Below are 8,492 nucleotides of genomic sequence, written 5' to 3'. Positions count from 1 at the left end.
CCTAGGTCAAAATTCAAATCCTTGGGATGATGCTTAGAACACATACACTTTCAGAGGCGTTCCTCAAAGTGTGGTAAACAGACCGGCAGCCTCAGCATTGGGAACGTGCTACAAATGCAAATTCCCAAAACTACTGAATTAGAAACTCCTGAGGTTGGGACCCAGCACTCAATGTTTATCAAGCCCTCCAGCTGATTCTGATATGCATTAAGGTTTGAGAACCACGAGTCTAAAATGTACTGATCTAATTATGTTGTTTTAACTCCTGCTCAAAACAGTAGTGTATAATAATTACTTTATTATTAAGGAAAGAAGGAAAGAGGAGAGGAGCACATCTAAGCACATGCATTTTTTGCCATTAAGAAGTCCAAGGAAACTTTAAATTGCCTCTACGTTCTGACATTACTCTTCTAGGTAAAACTGAAGCCCAATATAGGCAAATCAATTAATTTCTCCCAAAATAGAGAGCTAATCTCTACTGTTCTGTACTAATCTCCTAGGGCTGCCATAACAAATTACCACAGACTAAGTGGCCTAAAACAACAGCAATTCATTCTCTCATAGTTCTGGAGGTTAGAATCTAAAATCTGGGTTTGTCAGCTGGGTTGGTTACTTCGAGATATTCTTAGAATGTTACACCCCTGTCCCCCAGCTTCTGGGGGGTACTGGCAAGGCTTGATGTTCCTTGGCTCATAGATGTATCATTCGAATCTCTGTCTCCATCTTCTGAGGATTTCTTCCTCACTTGTCTATCTTTTTTTTAAAGATTTTTTTTTATTTATTTACTTGATAGAGAGAGGGAGAAGCAGGTTCTCCCCTGAGCCAAGAGCCTGATGCAGGGCTCAACCCCAGGACCCTGGGATCATAACCTGAGCCAAAGGCAATCACTTAAGCAACTGAGCTACCCAGACACCCCTCACTTGTCTATCTTTGCTTCCAAATTTTCCTCTTGAAATTTTGCCATTTGAGACAATATGGATGGACCTTAAGGATATTATGCTAAGTGAAATAAGCCAGACAGAAAAACCAAATACTGTCTGATATCACTTAAATGTGAAATCTAAAGAAACCTGAACTCATAGAAAGAGAAAGTAACATGGCAGTTATCAGGAGCTGGGGGATGTGGTGAATGGGGAGATGTCGGCTTTATGACACAGACTTCCAGGTATAAGATGAATAAGTTATAAGGATTTAATGCACAGCATGGTGATTACAGTTAATAATACTTTATACTTGAAAGTTGGCAAGAAAGTAGATCTTAAATGTTATTACCCTCCCCAAAAGGTAATTATGTGACACCATGGAGGTATTAGCGAACACTGTGGTGGAAATAATTTTGAAATATGTAAGTGTATCAAATCAGTATTTTGTATACCTTAAACTTACAAAATTTTGTATGTCAATTATATCTAAACCTAAAGAGGAAATAAAATGATGTAAATTCATATTATGTCATTTTTATGCACAAAAACGTCAGTGAGAACAATGTGGTATAAGTATGTTAGTGTGATCAGTGATCCTTATTTTACTTCATAATGTGGCTAGGGATGCAAAGGGCAGCAGCTCTTCCATTCTGTTCCCTGCTTGCTCTTGCATTATAAATTTTTTCAATCTATGGGGTTTTTTTGTTTTGTTTTGTTTTGTTTTTGCAGAAATCTGTTAGAACCATTTGTCAATTTGGAAATTTAGTGCCATTAAGACTAGACACTACAATCCATAAATCCACTTCCCTAGGTGCAAGTGAACCGTGAGACATTGTTAATTCCCTCTGTGTTGTGGAATTTCTGCTCTCCTTTCAGGATGTATTGGGAAATGTGCATTACATAGGATTGTCTCATGTACATTCAAGTGAAGAAGGCAGAATCAATCCATATATTTAATATTAGGGAAATAACATATCTTTGGTAAGTATTATATAACTAGGTTAGATTAACATTCTGACATTTTCTTCATACTTTAATGGCTCATCTTACATACCCGTTTGGAGAGGACCATTTTAGGAGAAGCCAAATTCATTTGAAGGAAGCACAAAATATCAGGCTCTTCCTGTTCCTCCACGTCCTCCTCTCATCGCAGTGGCCCTCTGTTTGGTTTTGTCATCGTTAACACTTCCCATCTGACCACAGGCTTCTGGGCTTCTCAATTGCCTGTTCAACTATTCTTTTAAACCTAATCTTCCATTTCACAGAGACATCCAGTCTCACCCCTATATGTCACCTCTTTCATCTATTCACCTCCTCCTCAGTGTGATATCAGACAGACAGCAAAGCACATCCGTTAAATCTAGGATTCTAGAGCCAGAATGGGTATGTGATGTGGAGAGCTGCTTTACTCTCTGTGCCTCAGTCTCTTCAACAGGGAAAACAGAGGTAAAACAGGAGCTGGCAAAGTCTTCCTGGGAACAGTAAATAAAATAAGGTATGCAAGGTGTCGTTGAGAAGGTTTTTGGTTCTAATGGGTCAACCAACGCCATGAAATGTGACTGAGTGGTCAGGATGGATGGAGTCTGAGCATATCCAGTGATAGTACGTCATAGTAATGTACATGCACATAACGTAAATGGTAAATGTGTCATAGGTAAATGTGATATAAATGTGTAAATGTATTGTGTCATAGTATTATCACCTTCACGATCATCCATGTTGATTTCCTGGTTGTGTATGCATCCCTCTCTGGGCTCTGTATCATCCTATCCTATCCAAATGTGGAAATCACAACCGAACGCCTACAGTTGGCTACTGTCTGCTCTCATTAGCATCCCAGCATTGTATTATTGATCTTTGGTACTTCTCTAGATCTCGACAACGTCTCTTCCCCTTTTTCCTACCGCTGATTCTCCCAGCAGCACAACTGAGACCTCAATTTGGACACTGCCAGTAGTGTTAAAGATACTGAGGCACAGAAAAGAGGAAAAGAAATGCAGAGGGGTAGGATGGCATTATATGTGTCCTAAAGTCTACCCCGGGGCTGTCGCCATAACCTATTGTTTTCAGAATCGGAATTTAGTGTCATTGAAGAATTTGGTTCAGAAAATCATAAAAGTTTGGTGAAAAACCAAGGTGTGGACTTGGAAATGTCTCTCCACGTCTGCCTAAATCAGGTCTTCACCACCTTGATGTCGCATGCTTTAGCATTATCCCTCACGACATGCCTGGGATTTTGGGTCCACGTCACCTATCTATAGCTGGCCAAACACTTTGTAAGGACAACACTTCATTTTCCAATTTTTGGTGAATCTGTTCACTCCAGACTTGATTTGGAGTGCATGGTCTGGCTGAAATAACTTAAGCACATGTGGCTTAAGCTGTCACTTTGAGTGACACTTTCTCATATTTATGCTCCCGACATCTCTGCAACTAGAAACTGCAAAAGTGGAACAAACGGAGCAGTAATGGCCAAAGAACACAGGAAAGTTTCTCCCTCGGCTACTCTCATTTCTCTAGTTTCCAGGCAGTGTTCCCCCCATTCATCTGCCTCAGGCTATTTCCCCTCCATTAGTCAAACCTTCTAAGACAAGAAGCATTTCTGTGAAACCAGTCATTCTTTCCAAAATTCCAGAGATGAGCTAAAACGAATGAAAATCGAACCTGTACATAAAAGGCAATGGGTCTGATACCTCCAGGACACAAAATGTCAATCTTTGAAGCTTATGAAACTTTATATGTTATACTACTGGAACCTAAAATAGAATCCTGAGGATTTAAATTAGGCCTCTAGGATTCTATTAGAGGTTAATTATACTGGAAGTATCTAGGACATTTAATTTTATAAACTTTTAAGCTAGGAAAATATTCTTAGTACATAGAGTTTGGGGGAAAAACAAGGGGAACAAGTGGTAATAAAAAGGAAATACTCTGTTTATGCCTTCTTTGGGATTATGTATAGAATTACATTTTGATAGTCTGCCCAGAATTTCAAAACCTTGGATGTATATATCAAAGGTACTCCATACATGCCTTCCCTTTTCCTTCTATTATTGCAGACACCCAAGTTCCCTTAAGCAGAGACTGAGCACCAGAATTTCCTGTCTGCAGCGTGCATACCAAGTCAGCGTGGCCAGACCTGAATCAGGAATTGTCATGCTTTCTCAGCTCTTCATATTTTCTCAAATGCCTAGCAGACACAGCTCATTTGGAAGACAGCTCCACTTTATAAGACAATAGCTAAAGGCAAACCCATATTGTCCTTGCAAAATGTGAGCAACGGTATAGAAGAACACTGAAATGGATAATTTCTGTCAGCCCACACAATATAAGCACCATTTTTATTCAGCTCCCAATAATTTCTTCCAAGTTCTCACCTTCTTCTTACCATTTTACACTCCAGGATTATGTTGCACATGGTTTTAAAAGCCTAGCTATTGCTGAGCAAAGCAGGAATACTGTGCCTTGTGGACTGTTTATACCAAGCGTGTTTACACATTTCAACATTATGTTAGCTTTTAAAACACACAACATATTTAATACATTCTAAACTTGTTCTCTTAAGTGGATCAGAATGCCTTTACATCTGGTTTGAATCACAGTAAGAAGTACCTTAAAAAGAGGAGGAATGGACATAAATTTCACTCAAGCACCCCTTGTTATCACAAGCAAGAAAGGCCAACATGTTATTATTCAGGTATTGCAAGTGACAAAAGAAATCTTTTAAGATTTTTGATAACAAATGTAAAATGAAAAGTTATAAAACTCCTAGAAGATAACATAGGAGAAAACCTAGATGACCTTGGTATTGCAGTGACTTGTCAGATATAACACCAAAGGCACAATCCATGAAGGAAGAATTGATAAATTGGACTTCATTAAAAGGACAAATGAAAGTCAATATAAAGAGGATGAGAAAACAAAACACACATGGAAAAAAAAATATTTACTAAAGACCCAGCTGATAAAGGACTACGGTGCAAAATATACAAAGAATTCAAAGTCAACATTAAGAAAGGAAGCAATCTAATTAAAATATGGGCCAAAGACCTTCACAGACATCTCACCAAAGAAGAATACACAGACCGCAAATAAGCACATGAAGAGAGGATCCATATCGTATGTCATCAGGAGAATGAAAATCAAAACAATGATGAGATACCGCTATACACCTATTAGAATGGCCAGGTTCTGGAACACTGACAATGTGGTCATGTGGAGCCACAAGAACTCTCATTCATCGGGGGTGGGAGCGCAAAATAGCACAACCACTTCGGAAGACAGTTTGGCGGTTTCTTACCAATGTGAACAGATCCTTATTACACAATCCAGCAAGCATGCTCCTTGGTATTTACCCAAAGGAGTAGAAAATTCATAAATACACAAACATCTGCGCATGGATGTTTGTATCAGCTTTATTCATAATTGCCAAAACTTGGAAGTAACCAACTTATCCTTCAGTAGGTAAATGGATAAACAAACTGGGGTCCATACAGACGATGGAATATGACTCAGCACTAAAAGAAATGAGTAATCAAGCTATGAAGAGACATGGAGGAATCCTAGTAAAAGAAGTCAATATGAAAAAACTACATATGCATGACTCCAATTATACATCATTCTGAAAATGGCCAACTATGACAATTTAAAAAGTTTAGTGGTTCTCAGGGGTGGGGGAAATGGAAGGGATGAACAGGCAGAGCATGGAGGATTTTTAGGACAGTGAAAATACTCTGAATGATCCCATAATGATGGGTACATGTCTAAACCCATGGAATGTATAAATCCAAGACTGAATCCTAATGTAAACTATAGGCTTTGGGTGATCATAACGTGCCTGTGTGCATTCATCAATTGTAGCAAATGTACCATTTCATGGGGACTGTGCATGTATGAAGGCAGAGGGTAATGTGGAAAATTTCTGTACTGTCCTCTCAATTTTGCTGTGAATCTAAGACTGCTCTTAAAAAACTACTCATTAAAAATAATAATGACTTTTTTCAGAAGGTAAGAAGCATAGGGGGAAAATGAGTGTCTTAAGGCAGTTCCTAAAAAATTCAAAGCAAGGAGTTTTGCTCCCAGTCCTCTCATCAATATAAGGAACACATGAGGATTCTGATGCTCATAGATGAAGCAGACCTGAGGTTCTATATTTCTCACAAAGTTCCGGTAATGCTGCTGCTGTTGGTCTGTGGACCATGATTTGTAGAGCAAGCCATACACTACCTGAGGGCCAAGGTGTGCTGGGTTTCTAAGGAATCACATTAGAATCATGATGAGTGGAGCACAGACACTTGTTTTGGCCTCCCTTCTTGACAACTTGTTGCTGGGTGAGCTGAAGAAGAAAAATTACTAGAAAGAGGACCTGAGTTTAACTTAGGGATCTGCCCATTTGTGCTAGGACTAAAGAGAGAACTACAGGTAGAAATACAACTAGAATGGATGTAAATCTCAGGATTATGTCTACTCATTACCCAAACGACTTTGGCAAGCTACATAACTTCTGCAGAACTTCATTTATTTAGCTTTCAAATTAAGAGGTTGGACTTATGAAAGTCTTGATCACAGAGCAAAAGAAAGTCAACTGGGATAGGGGTGTGAGGGTGGGGGGTGGGCAGTGAAGAGCTGAGGATGTGTCAAGATATGAGGGTATCAAGGAGGATTGGTTGAATGTGGAGAGCAGATTATGGTTGGTCACAGCCAAAGCTTTAATATAAATGTCAAGTTCAGAGTATAAAACAGAGGTAGAAATAGGGTAGTAAAAAATGAAGTTCAAGAGCAGGATGTAGAGAAAACTGGTGTGTACATACTTGCCTGAAGGGCACTGTGCTTGGAGATCAGGACAAAAATGCCATCATCAGAAAAGCTAGGTTTTCTGTATAGTAAGGATCAGAAGATCTGATCCTGATTGCAAAACCATTCCTGATTACGGAATCTGGGTTGTGTCTCCCACTTCATCCTTCCAGACCATCCCAGGAGATCTAGCAGGTTCCATCTGGGAAAACACTAGGAGTTCTTGGAAGGTAAAGAAGGAAGAAGATTATTGGTTGGAATGAAAACAAGGTTGAATGAGTTCCAGAAAGTGGGGTTCTCAAACTCATGGACAACAGTCTGCAGAAGACAACTTCAAACAACCAACTAGAAGCAATATACAGAGAAGTTAAGATAAGAGGGGCTTCCTCAGAAAAGAAGACTGCTTGTCCACAGCAGAAGAATCTGGAACTGGTTCTCCCAGGCAGTTGGGGGGGTGGTGGTCAGAGAAACACCCCCACCCTCCGCCCCGGGATCTGTGAGGAAGACAAGAAAGAACAAACAGAAGACTCCTGGAAATGGAGATGGTGGTAGTGCCAGCAAAGCACCCCAGCCACCTCAGAAGGAAAGGGCCCTGGACAGACCCCATTGTTGAAAATGAGGAGCCGCTTAAGAATAGAATGGAAGTGGAGCACCTGGGAGGCTCAGTCAGTTAAGCACTGGGGCACCTGGGAGGCTCAGTCAGTTAAGCACTGGGGCACCTGGGAGGCTCAGTCAGTTAAACACTGGGGCACCTGGGAGGCTCAGTCAGTTAAGCACCGGGTCAGGTTATGATCTCCAGGTCCTGGGATTGAGCCCTGTGCCGGGCTCCCCACTCAGTGGAGGGTCTGTTTCTCCCTTCTCCCTCTCTCTCTCAAAAAAGAAAGAAGGAAAGAAGAAAAGAAGGAAAGGAAAGGAAAGGAAAGGAAGGAAGGAAGGAAAGAATAGAATGGAAGTTAAAGTGAAGATTTCTGAAGAATTAAAACCATGGCTTGTTCAGGACTGGGACTTAATTAGTTACCAGGCTAGAAGCAGCTGTTTCAACTCCCTGCTAAGGAAAATGCAGATGCCATTCTGGAAGAGTATGCAAATTGCAAGAATTGCAGGGAAATGTTGGTAATAAGGAGTATGTAGTTAATGAAGTTGTGGCAGGAATAAAAGAATATTTCAATGTGATGTTGGGCACTCAGCTGCTCTACAAATTTGGGAGGCCCTACTATGCAGAAATCCTCTTGGCTCGCCCTGATATGCCAACGTCCCAGGTTGAGGGAGCCCCACGCCTACAGAGATTATTTGTAAAAATCGGAGCAATGTTGGCATATACGCCCCTTGATGAGAAGAGCCTTGCATTATTGTTGGGCTATTCGCATGATTTCCTAAAATACCTGGCAAAGAATGCTGCATCTCTGTTTACTGCCAGTGATTACAAAATGACTTCAGCCACCACAAAGCCCCGTGAGGGTCTATTGACCACTCACTGTTACGTCTGTATCTGTAAACACTCTTTTTATTATTAGTCTTTTTCTTGTAAAATCGATGTTCTTTAAAATTGTTAATGTAGAACAGGGCTTGTGTTTCAGTTTGTTTTCTGTTTTGTTTTAAACAGAAAATGAAAAGAGCGCAAGCTCCTTTTCTCATTTCAAAGTTGCTACCAATGTACGTAGTAATTAGATGAAGAAGCAGCATTCAGTAGAACATTTTAGTGCCTAGTGGACAATGTTGCTTGAATGCTGGTGGTTCTATCCCTTTGATGCTACACAATTTTCTAGTATGTGTTAA

The 8,492-nt window shown here is 40.2% G+C and overlaps 1 pseudogene across 1 annotated transcript; it reads left to right on the top strand.

Moving 5' to 3' along the window:
* Positions 1-6,991: 6,991 nt before the first annotated feature.
* LOC308347068 (mortality factor 4-like protein 2) lies at positions 6,992-8,230 on the top strand (annotated as a pseudogene). The gene is made up of 2 exons: positions 6,992-7,348; positions 7,657-8,230. The product of its transcript is annotated as a mortality factor 4-like protein 2 (transcript).
* Positions 8,231-8,492: the final 262 nt, after the last annotated feature.

The sequence above is a fragment of the Martes martes genome (assembly GCF_963455335.1).
Source record: "Martes martes genome assembly, chromosome: 8".
Classification (NCBI taxonomy): domain Eukaryota; kingdom Metazoa; phylum Chordata; class Mammalia; order Carnivora; family Mustelidae; genus Martes; species Martes martes.
Note: the sequence above shows the minus strand (reverse complement) of the source record. Positions and strands in the feature narration are given on the sequence as shown.